The following is a 16902-nucleotide window of genomic DNA, read 5'->3' on the forward strand; positions in this document are numbered from 1 at the left end:
TGTGATGCTGCGATTGCACTGTTAGCTGACAGAAAAGTTTGGCCAATTACTGAAGAACCATCACAACCTTAAACCAGTTTAAGACTGCAATGCCTTTCTCTGGACAGCCCTAGAAACTGTAGCTGAGGCAAGTGCTGAGAATTGTGTGTTAGGGAATCCCACACTGCACCACAGAATTATTGTTGGGGGGGGAGCATCATTTGGTTGGAGGTCTTGAAAATTAAACCAAAAATTGGTTTAATTGAAATTGGTTGAAATGACATACAAAATTTAACCATGAGATACAACTGAAAGCATCAGGCAGGTGTCTGTGATAGTCCGTAGCTGTACAACGAAATTCACACCAGCACCTTCAAGGCCACCCTGACCTGGATGGCCCAGGTGAGCTTGATTTCATCAGATCTCAGAAGCTAAGCAGGGTCGGCCTTGGTTTGTAATTGGATGAGAGACCCCCAATGAAGACCAGGGCTGCAGAGGCCAGCAATGGCAAACCACCTGTGTTAATCACTTGCCATGAAAACCCCAAGGGCTGCCATAAGTCAACTCTGACTTGAGGGCACTCTCCACCACCGTCTTCAAGACCAACAAAACTTCCCAGGGTCTCAGCTTTCATGGGCCAAAGCTCACTTCCTCAAGTGAAAGAAAAAGCCTTTTCCCAGGTACTCGGGCTGCCAACTTCCAGGGGGTGGCTAGAGATCTCTGAGCCAAGCTACAAGTGACGCCTGACACAGGTTGGACACTTGTCAGCTTCCCTCAAGTTTTGATGGGAAATGTAGGCATCCTGGTCTTGCAGCTTGGCTCTCCATTACAGCTGCAAGACCAGGATGCCTATATTTCCCATTACAACTTAAGGGAAGCTGACAAGCCTCCAACCTGTGTCAGGCATCACTTCTAGCTTGGCTCTCAGAAGCACAACTGGTCCTCAGGCGCCACCCCCAAATCTCCAGGAATGTCTCAACCCAGCAGAGTCTGCCATCCTAACAGGTTTTCTCTTTGTCCCTTCCCTGGCGTTAGGCACGAGTTGCTCGGCTCCTGCGTACTGCAGCAGCGCAGGCCTTCTCGGCTTTCGTCCGGCCGCCTGCCTCAAAGCCTCTCCTCGCTTCTGCGGTGGGAAAGAGCACGAGGCCAGCCAGGCGCGGCTCCGGGACGGACCACACCTGTGGCAGGGTGTGAGCTTTCGTGAGTCACAGCTCGCTTCTTCAGGTACAGCACCAGACTCGCCACAGCTCCGGCCACAAATGCTGTCAGTCTCCGAGGCGCTCCTGGGCTCTCGCTCTTTCCCACGGCTGCAGACAGACTAACACGGCGGCCCGTCTCGATCTGGTTTCTGCAGCCATTTTGAGCCTCAGAAAGGCGACATCCCCCCTCCCCCCCCGCCCCGCTTGCAGGCCTCTGTTCCCCCGAGCTGTGTGGTGAACCCCAAGGCCGGGTCCGCTGAGGCCGGGCCTGGAGGCGGCGGCAACCCCCCACACCCCCCCGGCCCGCGTACAGAACAGCGCACGCTTCTTCCCCGCTCGTTTGCGGGAACGCCCTTACAAGTAGTTTGTCCCGCTCGAGACCCCGTCAGCTCGCTCTCCTCGCCCCGTTCCCGCCCCCCTCCCCTGCGCAGCCCGAGGCAGGCAGGGCGGCCCCGCCCCTCCATCAGGCCCCGCCCCTTTCCCCGCTTTACGTGAATCAGCTGATTTGAGCGTCCCGGGAAGCCGGCGAGGAGCTAGGCGGTGGATGCGAGGGCGCGCGGCTGCAGGTGAGAGGGGAAGGCGGGCGGGCGGGCGGGAGGGCGTTGGAACAGCCGGAGTCCCGACGGCCGAGCGGCTCCTCTCCTGCCCCCCTCCCTCCGCGGCGTCGGGGCCCCCCCGGAGAGCGAAACTTCAGTCACGTGCCTTTGTCTGGGGCCGGGGGCGGCGCCTGGCTCTTGGAACAGCCTCACCTGCGCGTCGTCATGGCTACGCGGAGCATCCTGGCGGGCGCCCCCGGTGGCCTCACCTGCCCGCCGGGCCTTTGGGCGCGCGTTGTGGTCGCCTCGGCGCCCCTGAGGGGAGGCGGGCGGGCGGGCGGAGAGGCGCCCTGCCCTGTTTTCTTCGAGGGGCTCAAAGGAACCTGCAAGCTGAGGCCGGAGAGGCCTGGCCTGGCCTGGCCTGCGGGCTTCTCGCCTTTTGACCCTCCTGAAGGGGCGCGCGCGAAGGGAGCGGGAACGAGCCGGAGTCCAGGAGCGCCGGGAAGACCAACGCGGTTTGTGGCAGGGGAGGCGCTTCCGAGAGCGCCTTTCTTCAGGAGAAGGGAGCTGTGGCTCTCGAAAGCTTGCGCCCTGGCAATGCCGCTGGTCTCTAAGGCGCGGCTGCTGGGTGCCCCGTGCCCCTCCCCCGTCCCACATTTGTCTGACTTGCGGAAGAGGAGGCTGCCGTTGACTGAAAAGACCCAGCTTGCTTATGAAGCGTGTGGCTTGGATTTGTTCCGAGCAGTGGCGGCTGGTTAAAAAAAAAAGGTCAGCAGCTGTTTCATCAGTTCTGGCGTCACCTGGAGCTGCGGGTCAAAGCGAGGCAGTAATTGTGGGTTCCCCGTTGCCTTCGTCGTCGTCTTTTTCCTCATAAGCCTAAGATTGCCAGCTGCCTGGATGGGGAATAATGTCCTGCCCTTTTAACAGAAGGCTAAGAAGGTGTTATTTACCAGGGGGTGCCAGTAAGAAACTTCAGTTGTTCCTTTCTACATATTAAACCTCTATTAAAGGGACAGGACATTTTTCTTCAGGCCAGCTCGCAACTCTACAAGATATATTTGACAGTGTGGTCCAGTCCCCTATTCTCCCCCCAAAACAGTAACAAACTCTAGCAAAATTTCAACAGGTGTGATTACATCCCTTTTATCAGCTGTGTTTAAAGGCCTTTCTGAATGCAACTTTTTTTCCTGAGGTAATATTTGCTATTAGACTCTCACCAGTAACATTGGATGGTACCTCTGTCCCCATTTAATAAAATGAAGCCAGTCCTATAGCTAGGGGGATACCACATTGTAAATATATTTTGCTAAAATATGTCATCCACCACAGGGTACAGATTCCAAAGGGAGAATGCATTTGAAAAGGAAAGTGGCAATTTTTCAGAAGTTACAGGGAGAGAGGGTCTTTAGATGTTGATGCCATGTGTACAGTCTAGCGCAATAGTGTTCCCTTTGTGATTCATGGAGAATTACATTCACATTTACCATCTACCAGAACAGTTGTATTTACCCATCCCTGGCATGAGGCCTGTGCCTCTAGGATGCTCAGGGCACCAGCTGTTTCAAGGTGGGAACCACATGCTGTGCCAGAAAAAGGGCTTGTTGGCTTACCTGGAAACTTGAGGCAGGGGGCACATTGGGGAATAGTGTTCAGAAGAGCCACAGGTTGCATGACAAAAAGTCAGTGTGGTCCACCACTGCATTATCACAGATTTAGCAGGTTTCTATCATTACTGCATGTACTGTCCCTTCAGTACAGCTGGAGCAACAGTCCTGTCCGCTGTGGCAAAGAATGGCTGTGGTTACTGAAAATCTACAGTTGTGTCAAGAAAACAGCTAGTTTCTCCATGATGGTGAGAGTCGAGGGGAGGGCTTTTTTGGCTGCTGATTCGTGATTTCTTCCTTCTTAAGAAGGATAGCAGTTTTCCCCAAAGGTATTCTAGGTAGATCTGAAGGGCCTTTGAACTGAATTAATGTTGCAACAAGAAAAAAATGAAGGAAGACCCAATCCTAAATAAATAAGGTAATCAAAAGGTTGAAAAAAAACAAATCCAAACAATCAAAACATGAAAGTTCATACAAGAAGTGAAAAGCAAATATAAAAATGTAATATAGAACAATAAAATCAGAGAATTAATTAGTTTTTTTTCTTTATTACCACTTATGTTGTGTTCATTTTGGTTTGTTTTTCTCAACCTTTTAGATTAATGTTGCTGCAGCAGCACACTCTTGGCGCTGCTGCAGATGGTTTGATACATGATTTTTGGAAATGGTGTTTTATTGATGTTTCTTACTGAGTATTTTGTAAACTTGCCTTGGGGACTTTTTCAGTTGAAGTCTATAAATAAATAGATACATATATGTTGCTGGGGTAACTGAATTGTTCTAAATAAAGTTCTTACAGAACAACCACAGTATCTGGAAAGGCCTTAACCTGTTACAACTATGCTGTCTCATCTTCAAAATAACAGCATGGACTTGAATTTGAATTTGGGTTTCTAATTGGCTTTCGATGGTAGCCATATGTCCCATGGTGCTTTTTGACCTTTCCCGGTCAATAATGACAAACATAGGGGGGCGTGGCGTCGCTGACTCCGGGATGGACGTGTGCTGAAGACCTCCGCTCCTCCCAACCCCCAATTCTCCAAACAAAGCTACACAACTTTACATTTGATCGTTATATTATGAAAAATAATAACGTTAAGAAGAAAAAGAACTTAGTGAAAGCAGCTAAAAACTTACAGCCACTTTTTTCGGCGCCTAAGGAGAGAACGCAGAGCGAAGGAACAAAAATGGAGAGATCCAAAATGGCGGACGGACTATCTCCTCATGCGATAGAAAAGGTACATAATTCAGATATCACCCTAGACCCTCAGCTCGATAAACTAAAGAATGAAATCCTAGATCAAATCGCTAAAATGATTGCCCCACTAACGGCACAACTGACTGAAATAAAAGTGGACTTGCATGCAACTAATTTAAAAGCAGATAAAGCTCTAGACGCAAGTTCCTCGGCACAGAGAGAAGTGGGCTTACTGCATGAGGCTTTTGAAAACCAGCAAGAAAGATTAATCAACCTAGAAGTCAATATGAGACAGAATCACTTGAAGCTGAGGGGGATTGATGAACTTTTAATACCAAAGGAAGATTTAATGCCTGTAATCACAAGATGGCTTGCAAAGCACCTGGAATTAGAAGAAGGGGTAAACACCCTGATTACAAAAGCCTACCGTATTGGAACTCCTAAGCAATACAAGAACAGACCTGTGCCAAGAGACATAATCATAGAGATACCTGATCAAAAAATAAAGATGAAAATTATTGAAACAGCTAAAATATCAGGTTCAATACTGTTCAATGGAACTCCAGTGCAAATATATACGGACTTACCGAGAGAAGCATTATTAATAAGGAAAGAACTGAAACCCATTACAGACGCGCTGAGAAATGCCAACGTCAGATATAAATGGATAAATCATGTCAAGATATTAGTGATTCTGAACGGGAAACATCATGTTGCTACAAATTTAAGGAACGGAACAGAACTCTTGAATAACATCGGCGTGGAGACACCCATGGAAACAAGCAAGCAAAATCAGAAGAGAAAATCGACGGACATGCTTTCTCCACAGAAGGGAAGTAAGATCCCGATAAGAAATCCCTAGCAGACTCTGGAGGATAAGAACTTTTAATTGAATTAATCAGCTATTGTTGTGCCTAATATATTATAATTAATACAAATGGAGATTGGGGGTGGGGGGGGAGAGTGAAGGCTTCAACACAGCTCCGTGGTATTAGAACTTTTCATTTGGAATTTTACCTACCAAAACTGTGGCGTGAAGTTAACGACACAGTTTGAAAGTTCTAAGAAATAGCTGGTAGCACGTAAATTGATTGTTAAATTGTTATTTAGTTAAGAGTGCTTATAAAGATATTTGATATCTTAAGGGTAAAGGGAGGGGAGGGAGGGGGAGAAACTAGGGGTTTAAGATTATTAATAATACAAGTTCTAAGAACTAGGGGAAGGGAGGGAAGGGTTGTATAGTTTTGTATAGTATAGAAGGTAACAAGTTTATAAGGAAGCATATCAAAGTTCATATATTTACTTAGATAACTATATTATATTTGTAATAATAAAAAAAAAAAATTAAAAATTAATTGAAAAAAAAATAATAAGGAAAATTATAAGTGAATACTCCCTTGGGGGGGGGGAATACAAAAATACAAAAATAAAAACAAAAAACAACAAAAAAAATAAAAAACAAAAAACAAACAAAAAACCCCCATAGATAGGATATAGAGATTAGCTATAAGTTTTTGTGAAAGAAGAGAGTGGATTTAAAATAGAGCACCAAATTGTATTTTCTTTACTGCTTGATATTATTGTAGTAGATTGAAATTTGTGTCATATAAGTGAAGCAGAATTATATATTTTAAATCATGGCTTCTAATTTTAAAATGACATCTCTGAATGTAAGAGGTTTGGGAAATCCTATAAAGCGGAGAAGAGTGATCTCATTGTTGGCCAAAACTAAATCTCAGGTAATTTTTCTACAGGAAACTCATGCTAAAAATAATGATACAGATATTCTAAAGGCAAACTGGATTCATTCACAATACTATGCAGCAGGTAATTCAAAATCGAGGGGGGTGGCAATACTATTCACAAAAGATCTTCTATTTCAACATAAAAAAACCCTCAAAGATCCTAAAGGAAGATTCATCTTTGTCAAAGGTTTAATTCAAGAACAAGACTACACCTTCGCATCCATCTATGCCCCTAATAATCAACAATTAAATTTTATAGAAGAAACACTAGGAAAACTGGAGAAATTTCAGGAAGGTCATCTCATAGTAGGGGGGGACCTAAACTACATAATGGACTACAAATGGGATAGAACACATTTTGAGGAAAAAACCGCTCAAAAAAATAGGAAGACAAAGTTACCACCCACCTTAAAAAGACATAACCTTATTGACATATGGAGACATCTACACGTAGGGGAAAAGGATTATACTTATTACTCTCAAAGGCACAACTCATATACTAGGATTGATTTTATTTTAGTTTCTGAATCACTGCTCGAGCAAGCGATTGATTCCCAAATTGGATCGTGCTTAATTTCTGATCACTCCTGGGTCAATGTTTTAATAGCATCAGGAACACCAAAACAGAGCTCCAAACAATGGTGTTTGCCGAAACACTTACTCTATAATCATCATGCAGCTAAAGAAATAGAAAAAATCATAGAAAGAGCCATAGCCGATAATAACTCTGAAGAAATAAAGGCCAATATACTCTGGGATACGATTAAGACAGTATCAAGAGGACATATTATAGCGCTTTCAGCGAAATTAAACAAAGAAAAACTAAAATATAGACAGGACTTAGCAGAGTCCATTAAAATTTTGGAGGAAGAACACAAATTGACAGGATGCAAAAAAACGTATCAAATGTTAACTGTCCGACGTAAAACTTTAGAAACGCTCGATAGTAACAGTGTACATAGAAGTTTAATTAAGTCTAAACAAAAATATTGGTTTAATACCCCCAAAGCCTTAAGAACTCTATCAAATAAAATAAAACAGAAGAATTTGAAAAATAATATCCATCTACTTCAAGATGAAAATAAAGTAAATTGCCATGATTCCAAATCAATTTTGCAAGTATTTAGAGAATTTTATACGAATTTATACTCATCAACAAACCCCAAACAAACTAAGATTATGGATTTTCTATATTCACTTAAAAATGTAAAGAAATTGGAAGAGAACCACAGACTAATTTTAGAGAAACCAATCTCCCTACAGGAAACCCTAGAAGCAATTAAATTAGCTAAAAATAACAAAGCCACGGGACCCGATGGATACCCATCAGAGTTCTATAAAAAATATGCAACATTGCTAGCTCAACATCTAACTAATACCTGCAATCTGGTTTTGGACGAATGTAAATTGCCCCCTACTTGGAATATGGCTGATATTGTAGTTATACATAAACAAGGAAAAGACCCAACAAAAGCAGATTCATACAGACCAATATCACTTCTCAATCATGATTATAAATTATTTACATCAATCCTGGTTCGACGTTTAAACTCATTTATAAGCAACTATATCCATAACAATCAGGCAGGTTTTATACCCAAAAGAGAAATTACAGACAATATTTATAAAACTTTAAATTTGATTGAGTTTTGCAATAACAACAGGACGGAAGCATTGTTCTTATCTTTAGATATCCAAAAAGCATTTGATTCGGTTGAGAAACATTACTTATGTAACACCCTTCAATTCCTAGGCTTTGGTAAGAAGTTCCTAAATACTATTGGAGCTATATATTCGCAACCTACAGCTAACATTAGACTTAATGGTTTACGTTCAGAAAAAATAGTAATCAATAGAGGCACTAGACAGGGCTGTCCGTTATCTCCCATGCTTTTTGCTATAGCTTTGGAACCCTTCGCAATAGCTCTAAGGGAAAATGAAAATGTACTTGGAATCCATATCAAAGATAGCTCTTTTAAAATCTCACTTTTCGCTGATGACATGCTAATTTACTTAACTAACCCAACAACCTCAATGACATATCTCCACCCCCTGTTATCTGAATTTGGTGCTATATCTGGCCTGATTGTTAATCAATCAAAATCACAAATTCTTCCTATCAATCTCTCTAAAAGTACTGAAAATCTAATTAGTAAACATTACAAATATCAATGGGCCTCAAATCATCTAACTTATCTCGGCATTAATATCACCTCTAATTTAAACAATCTCATCAAATTGAATCACCAAAGAATAGCAAACCAAATTAAAGCTGAAATTATCAATTGGAATAAACTAAAACTTAGCTGGTTCGATAGATTTCACTTAATAAAATCATTCATTTTACCTAAATTTCTTTTCATTTTTAGAGCAATCCCAGTAACAATTCCCATAACGCTAATTACTCAATGGCAAACAATGATCAATAGTTTCTTATGGCAAAATAAACACCCAAGAATTTCATATTCCACGTTGAGACGAAAATCTAGAGATGGAGGTTTTAATTATCCAGATCTTAACCTATATCAAGCAGCAATCAGACTTCTAAACTTACTTCAACTCATCTCCGTGGAATTTACAGCAGAATGGACCACCCTTTCCAATACTCAATTGGACAAATTCTCCTTCAATGATTTAATATGGAACAAACAAATAAACAGACCCAAAAGCATTAACAAAAATACGTTTTTATTAGCAATTTTGCAGATATGGGACAAATTTAAAGCTAAACTAATTCCAGAAAAATCCAGATTTTCTTCATTTGTTAATCAGTCTTGGTTTCCTCCAGGTCAAGAATCAGATTTCATAAATATATTCCAGCAAGCTAAGATGACAAAATTAACTGACATCGCTACAAATTCAGGCCTGATGGAGAAATCAGAAATAGAAAACAAATTAAAGCAAAAAATGTCATGGTTTAGATACTTACAGATTAAAAATATGATGGAACATATCGGCATAAAATCAATAATGAAAACTCCCCTGACGGAGTTTGAAATGATACTACGATCTTATACAGCTCAAAAAAAAGGAATGATCTCCATACTTTACACTACATTACTGAACACACTGAACAAAAAGCAAATCCTCTGTCAATCCAGCTGGGCTAAAGATTGCAACGTAGATCGATCTCTTGAAACATGGAATAAGATTTGGACTTCAACCATATTTAAATCAAATATCTCTCTAACTAAGCTGCAAACATTCAAGATTATTCATAGGTGGTATCTCACGCCTAAGAGATTATCCTATATATACCCATCTGCTTCCCCACAATGCTGGAAAAATTGTGGAGAGACGGGTACATTTGCCCATTGTTGGTGGGGTTGCCCTTCTAAAAAAAGTTATTGGGGAAAAGTGATTGAATCAATCAGAACAATTACAGGATATGAAGTCCCTTTAGATCCCAAAATCATTTTCTTAGACCAGTGGGAAGACTTAGCAATACCTAAGATTAGAAGAGAATTGATTGCAACTCTTTTTGTAATCGCAAAAAATGAGATAGCATTGGTCTGGAAGAAAGATCATGCACCCTCTGTAGATTCATGGTTTGAAAAAGTATGGAATCATTTCATAATGGAAAAAATTCATAACGATCTCTATATAGCTGAACAGTTTCCTGCAGTTTCTAAGTTTATGGAAAAATGGCTTCCATTTTTTGAATATGTTGATAAAAATAATATCCAGCCTAGATCAAAGATACTCCAAACAATTACTCTCTCTAGAAGCTTTACATTGTAGCGTATAAGTTTTGTTGAACTATATAGCTTTTAACTGTATATACTTAACTCTCTCCTGTATCACAATAGTTTTATACTGGTTAATGTTTCAAGTTATATGTGTATGTTACTATGTTGTAATGGTTTAACTGCAATAAAAGTTTAATAAACAGAAAAAAAAAAATAATGACAAACATACACCATTAGCCTCTACCTTTTTTTTTTTTTTTTTAAAGATGCCATACAAGAGCAACACGGGCTTCAAGAGCTGTTTACCTTCCGTCTTCTCTCTTATTTCTGCCTGAGGCTTTGATGAAAATACAGTCATCAGTGGGCTGACCAGCCAACTTCTGACGTCATTTTTATTTCATACTGGAGAGCTGGGTTGGGAATTTTCTGAGACAATTTATTGCCTTTCAGTTGCAAAGGGGGATTCAGTTCAGTTGGCAATGGGCGTAGTGCCTCATAACAAACCACATAAAACACATTATGTCCTTGGTGCCCTGTGAAAGTTACACAAATTGCTGTAATTCTTTGTGTTCTTGTAATGCTAAATGCTGAATCCTTGTGCTGTGTTTTCATGCTTGTAATTTTAAAAATACAAGTAAGGAAGTGCATAGGAAATTGCTGAGGGGGGTCATCTTTAATTTCAGAATGATGCTACACACATTTTGGAAAGCTCCCAGGGCCTTCTTTTTCTATAATTCATCTGACCGTTCTGATACAACACATTGGATGTATATTGGCTGCATCAGTGAATTTTTTTTCAGAAGCAGTAGAGTACATAGAAATGCTGGAAGCATCCACCAATCACACAACAGCACCTGATGACAGTCTTGCGAATAGCACTTGCAAGTGCAGCCACTTCCCTGCAACGCCATTCTCCCCCAGTAGAACACCAGCAGACACGGAGGAAAGACCCTGTGATTGCAGCACCCTGACAGTCACGTGGCCCGGGAGGTCCCCTTCCCAGCCCAGAGGGGACACCCCCCAGCAGCAGACAAGAAACCCATCCCTCCCACAGGGGCCACATTGGCTGCAAAAGCACCAACTTCAGCCACCCCCGTAGGGGCATGCTTGAATCAAGGCCCACTTTCTTGGCCATGTGAAGGGATAGCCCTCAGGGAAAGAGACAGGAAGGGAGGAAGTAGGGCAGGGGAAAGTGTGGAGCAAGTGACGTCTGCTTACAAACAGCAGGGAGGCAGTTGTGGAACAACCCAGAGAGACCTGCTGTAGCGTAGTGGTTAAGTGGCTGGGCTCCAAGCCAGCACTCTGCTGGTTCGACTCCCACTACTGCCATGAGCTCAGCAGGTGGCCTTGGATCAGCTGCTCCTCTCAGCCCAGCTCTCCAGCTGTATTGTGGGGATGATAATAACACTGACTTTGTTCACTGTTCTAAGTGTGGCACTAATCTGTCCAGAAGAGCAGAATATAAGCACATGGTTACTCTTAATAGCCTGCACCTCACCATGTAGAGGTCTGAGGACACAGATTGTCAACTTCTGTCCAGCGTAGTATGTCTGCCACTGAGAGCTGCTCCCAGCCAGGGGCCATGGGGAGACAGAGCGGCCCATCCCTAACCTAGCATGCTTGCTGCAAGGCTGACTCCCAGGTCAAGCAGCTGCCCTAGGCAGGAGGCTCCAGGCACTGGGCTGTAACTGGAATCTGATCAGAGCAACAGGGACTATAATGGCCATGCAACCAGGTCTCTCTGTTGAATTGCCATCTGCATGAAGGAAAGAAGAGGCGTGCACAGCGATGGCTCAGCCGCCCCAACCCACAGTTGTGTCCTGCAACCCAAAGGGGCTTTTGTTGAGGGAGTGTGCTAACAGCTCTGGATGAGTCTGCAGGCGTCCCTGCCCCTGCCTGCTTGGGAGAGACGGCTCTCCCAACCAAGTAGACTTCCTTGGGAGCCTGCACCGTGGCAGGACTTGGGCCATGGTGCCTGGATGGCCAGGCTCAGGCTGCCCCATCCCCCCAGGCCACTAACCTTGATTGTGGAAGCTGGCATTGTGGGGTGACACCTGGACCTGTGTGACAGAGAGAGGGGAGGTGGATGTGGACTGCTGGGCTGGAGGAGCCAGAGTGCCATATCTTGCCTACCTGTTAGTGCATCTTTGCTCCTTCGAGCACAATCGCTGGAGAAGGAGTACCTAGTAGGGGTCTGCAATGAGAGAGGTTAGCCGTACAGTCTGGACGTTGTTCTCCCCCTGGAGTGTTAGCGCTAAGCGCTCACCTGGTCTTGCTGAGTGCCTGCTCTGTGCCTTCCCTGCCAGCAAGGTGTGATGTGCTGTAAGTCCACAGGGCAGAGAGCTCTGCGACAGAGTCCTGTACTGCATGCCGTGTCTGATGAGTTCTGGGGCATCCTGGAGGGGGCTCCTCCCCAGCACCCTTTATGAAAAGCAGAGTCATGACTGGGTGCTGAGAAGGGGGCTGGGCAGCCACAGGGGGTGTGAGGGGGTTAATGGCAGCCATCGTTGGCTCCCCGGGCTCCTCCGGGCCATCTGGGGGGCGGTGTGCAGGTGTGGGGTAAGCGGTTGACCTTTCTCCTTCCCTGGGCACCTGTGGGTGACCCTGTCTTTTTCCCCGGTGTAACTTTCTGCAGCTGTTGTGTGACATTCCCGGTCTGGTGCAGCTTAGGGAGCCCGTTAGTTCTCGGCGGACACGCTGGCTGGCCCAGTCCCATGCTGGCAGAGGGGTTTTTGCCCATGGGCTGCTGGCAGGCAGGACTAGTGGGCCACCCCCAGGGAGCTGCGCCAGAGTAACTCCAACTTACATTAACGTGAGTGAAAGATATGTCGGCACTAGGGCAGGTTGGCTCTCTTAGCACCGCCCCCCCCACATACACACACACACACTGCTCGGTACGTTGGATGTCAGTCTGTTTCTGGGTCCATTTCAGGGTGCTGCTTATGATGTGGGACCAGCATATTTGAAGGACCACCTCCTTCCTTGTATCCCTGTGTACCAACTACGGTTGCTAGGCAGCCATCTGCTGGCAGTCCCACCTTTTAGGTGACGTGGTCACCTGTCCTTTTCCCTCGTGGTCTCTGCTCTGTGGAATGGCCTCTCTGAGGAGGGGATCCCTCTCCTTGGAGATCTTCAGGAGGCGCTGCAAGCTCTGTCTGTTTGCCAGGGCATCTTGGGGGAGGGGGGGGAGGGAAGAATTTGGGGGTGGTTATTTTATTTTGGTTTTATTTGTAAATGTTGAAATAATAAGAGTGGTTGTAAAAGCTTTTGCAAATGTTTCTTTAAAGTGAAATGTACCTATCTGGTCTTAGTTTCTATGCATTCCTTAGCATGCATTACCCTTCTTTCAACCATGCATATTTGTTGTTTGCCTGGTATAGTTAGCAGTTACCGGCTTAGACCAGCAGCAAAGTATTTGATGCGCTTGTCTATCAGTTCTCATTCTGCCACCTACCTGTCTAATCTCGTCTGGCACACCAGCGAAGCTCCGCCCCTGAGCCCTGCCCCTCCCCGGCCCCTGGGCATTCTTACTCAGAAATAATCCCCACTTAGTTCAGGGAGACTCACTCCCAGGTAAGTGAATCTCGGGTTGTCAGCGTAGTCCCTTGGAGAGTTTTTCCATAAGCAAATGAATTGGTAGGAGAAACCTTTTAAAGGCCTGCCTTGGGGCTGTTTTGTCATGCCAGTCAACGCAGAAGCGGCTTAACAGACGGGTTGGGCATTTAGACCTTGGGCCATCTAGGAAGAGCTGCAGGACCCACATTGTCCCAAAGCCTGCTATTAAGCAGCAAGTAGACTTTGTAATATTTCCTTTCCATCAGTTGTGAACCTGAATCATAAAAAGATTGCAGCATTTATGAATTTCGTTTAACATACCTGGGCTGCTGTGAGTAGCGGTCTGGGAAGTGACCGCCTAGGATTTATTTGATAGGATTACACTGGATGCAAAAAGCTGCCACGGTGGGGGGGGGGGGGGAGACTGCAAGAAAAGTGGGGGGGGGGATTGGTTGTTTTGTTTTGCTTTAATGTTAGACGTTTGTTCTAGGAAATGAGCATTCAAGAGTGTTTGGTATAGATTATGTGTAATGATCTGTTAACATCTTTGCTGAAATGAATGTAAGTTGGATGTCCTAGAGAATCTGGCTATATCCTGCAGCATTGGCAAGCTGCTTAACTGACTTGATGTTAATGAAGTTTAAGCAACTTTTATCTGCAACTGGACAGAAGCCTCAGACTGGCTGTAGCAATCTGTCAGTGCAAGTCATGTGGATCTGTGCTTTCGTTTCCTTCCCCCCCAGCAATCCTGTCTGATATCAGGAAAGTTGATGAGGGGCGTCATATAGCTATTTTGTCAGTGGGCTGTACTGAGGAAGGGGGCAAAGTCACCCCCAACCTTGCTGTAGCATGAAGAGGCTAGAATTTATGCATGTCTGCTGACCCTAGGAATGAACTTTCCTGAGGGTGGAGGGGAGCACAGCCAAGATCTGCTACCCCCAGCTCCTCCCACTGGTGGCTTGTGGGGTCCAGTTCCATGTGTAGAGACACCAGGCTGAACCGTCTAGATGATTTAAATGCTCTGGAATTGGGTATTTTGTAAAAAAAAAAAAAAAGAAAGAAAGAACATTTTTCAGAATGAACACTGAAAACAAATGAGAATTGTAGAGACTTCTAATAATGTTATTATTAGAAATACGCATCCACATACACTGAATTCCTCATACCATGTTAACTTGTTATCACCAGTCTGATTAAAAATGGTCTGTTAGTACTCTTGATGTTTTCCTTTTTCCTCCTTAGAGAGAAAAGTTTGCCTTTATTTAGTACAGGTTTAATGATTTAGGATACAACATTAGATGCAGAGGAGTTAGCCGTGTTAGTATGTGGTAGCAAAATCAAAAAGAGTCCAGTAGCACCTTTAAGACTAACCAATTTTATTGTAGCATAAGCTTTCGAGAATCAAGTTCTCTTCTTCAGATGCATGATACAGAGACTGGTCAAATATAGAAGAGGAGGGAGGAGAAGAGGAGGAGAGAGAAGAGGCAATTGGGGGGGAGGGTGCAACCAAAACATTCCTTTGCTAGTAGTTTGGTTGCACCCCCCCCTAATTGCCTCTTCTCTCTCCTCCTCTTCTCCTCCCTCCTCTTCTGTATTTGACCAGTCTCTGTATCATGCATCTGACGAAGAGAACTTGATTCTCGAAAGCTTATGCTACAATAAAATTGGTTAGTCTTAAAGTTGCTACTGGACTCTTTTTGATTTTGATACAACATTAGAATCCATTATGTTGTTACGTTTTATGCAGTGAAATTAAGTGCCCTTCACTTGCTTGTAGTAGTTATAATTTCTATAACACTGTATTGAAACTTTTTAAAAGTAAGCCCTAAGGGAATATGGTACTGAAAGAAATTGATTTGAATGGCCAGTTGGTTCTGCAGCATGCATCTCTCCATATTTTGCGGAAAAACAACATAAAATTGACCCTTATTCTTGCTTTTGGTTCTCATAGTCCAGCACTCTTGTGTTCTTATAAACACAACTAAAATGACTTGCATCAGGAATGACCTAGATTGAGAATTCAGGTAGCTGAATTGAGATGGAGACATGGGTGGACTGGATTTGTTCCACAAATGGTTATTTGCTGCAGCAGCGCAGTCTTTAGGCCAATGAAGTAGCGTGCGTCTCAAGAAGCATGCCTTCAAATCAGTGCAGTGTTGCAGAAAATGCTGGTCAAGTTGTGCACAGTTGTGCATGTCCCCAGTGTTCAGCTGTGTGTCTCCTTTGTGACATTGCAAGGATTATGCTGTGTGGCTGCTTGTGACGTGAGTTCCTCCAGGTCACACCCATGGCTGGAGTTCTGCAGTTAGCAGAAAAGAGTCTGAAAGATGACTGCATAGGTCAAGTGCAGTCAAGGCAGGGGGCGCTGATGGAATATTCTTTACTGATTGATTTCTAGTCCGCCTGTCTCACGGAGGCTCCAGCTGAACGACAAAGAGGCAGCCTCAGTATGAAGCTGAACTGCAGACGAAGGGGAACCCTCACCAAGGAACTTGTATTAAGAAATGCAAGCGTTAATAAATATTAATAAATATAGCTTAAGTGCTACAAAATCAACAAACATTTCATCTCTTTGGACACCACACTTTCAATGGAGACCCAGGTCACGACCATTGCCAGGTCTGCCTTTTTTCACCTTCGACAGGCCAGGCAACTGGCACCCAACTGGCTCATCCCACCATCTGGCCACAGTAATCCATGCAACGGTCACCTCCAGGCTAGATTAGGGCAAGTCACTCTACTCTGGGCTGCCCTTGGGCCTGACCCGGAAGCTGCAGCTGGTCCAGAACGCAGCGGCACACGTTCTTGCAGGAACACCTGTTCGAGTGCATATCCATCCTGTGCTGTGCGAGCTGCACTGGCGTCCAGTGGAGTTCTGGATCCAGTTCAAGGTGTTAACTTTGGTGTTTAAAGCCCTCCATGGACTGGGACCGGCATACCTTCAGGACCACCTCTCCCAGTACGTCCCTTGCAGGTTGCTACGCTCTGCAGATAAACAACTCCTGGTGGTCCCCGGCCCGAGGGACATCTGGCTGGCCTCCACCAGGGCCAGGGCTTTTTCTGCCCTGGCCCCAGCCTGGTGGAACACTCTCCCGCTGGAGATCTGGGCCCTGCAGGACCTATTACTGTTCTGCAGGGCCTGTAAAACGGAGATGTTCTGCCGGGCCTTTGGTTGAGGACCAGCAGGTGTCTCCCCTTATTCTATCTAAGATCGCTACCTCTTCTGTGACTGCCCTCGGCTATGCGTTTTACCCACAGCTAGGACCTATGCAGGTCTTTTATTAGTATCCAAAGTAGTCTACGTATAATGGTGCTGGAGTATTTTAATATAAGTTATTAAATCTGTTTTTAAAGTTGACTATTAATTTATTGTGTTTTAATGATGATGTGAGCCGCC

At 44.5% G+C, this 16902-nt stretch overlaps 1 protein-coding gene across 3 annotated transcripts in view; it reads left to right on the forward strand.

Annotated features, from left to right (window-relative positions):
• The first annotated feature begins 1654 nt into the window (after positions 1–1654).
• ALS2 (alsin Rho guanine nucleotide exchange factor ALS2) overlaps positions 1655–16902 on the forward strand; it is a 100893-nt gene continuing 85645 nt past the window's right edge. For 2 of the 3 annotated variants that reach the window (XR_008596575.1, XM_054972525.1), the window contains exon 1: positions 1655–1744. The gene's annotated coding sequence lies outside the window, so the exon portion shown is untranslated. The remainder of the gene's footprint in view (positions 1745–16902) is intronic. The other variant, XM_054972526.1, reaches the window with a different exon arrangement.

Source organism: Eublepharis macularius, chromosome 2, assembly GCF_028583425.1.
Source record: "Eublepharis macularius isolate TG4126 chromosome 2, MPM_Emac_v1.0, whole genome shotgun sequence".
NCBI classification, from domain to species: Eukaryota; Metazoa; Chordata; class Lepidosauria; order Squamata; family Eublepharidae; genus Eublepharis; species Eublepharis macularius.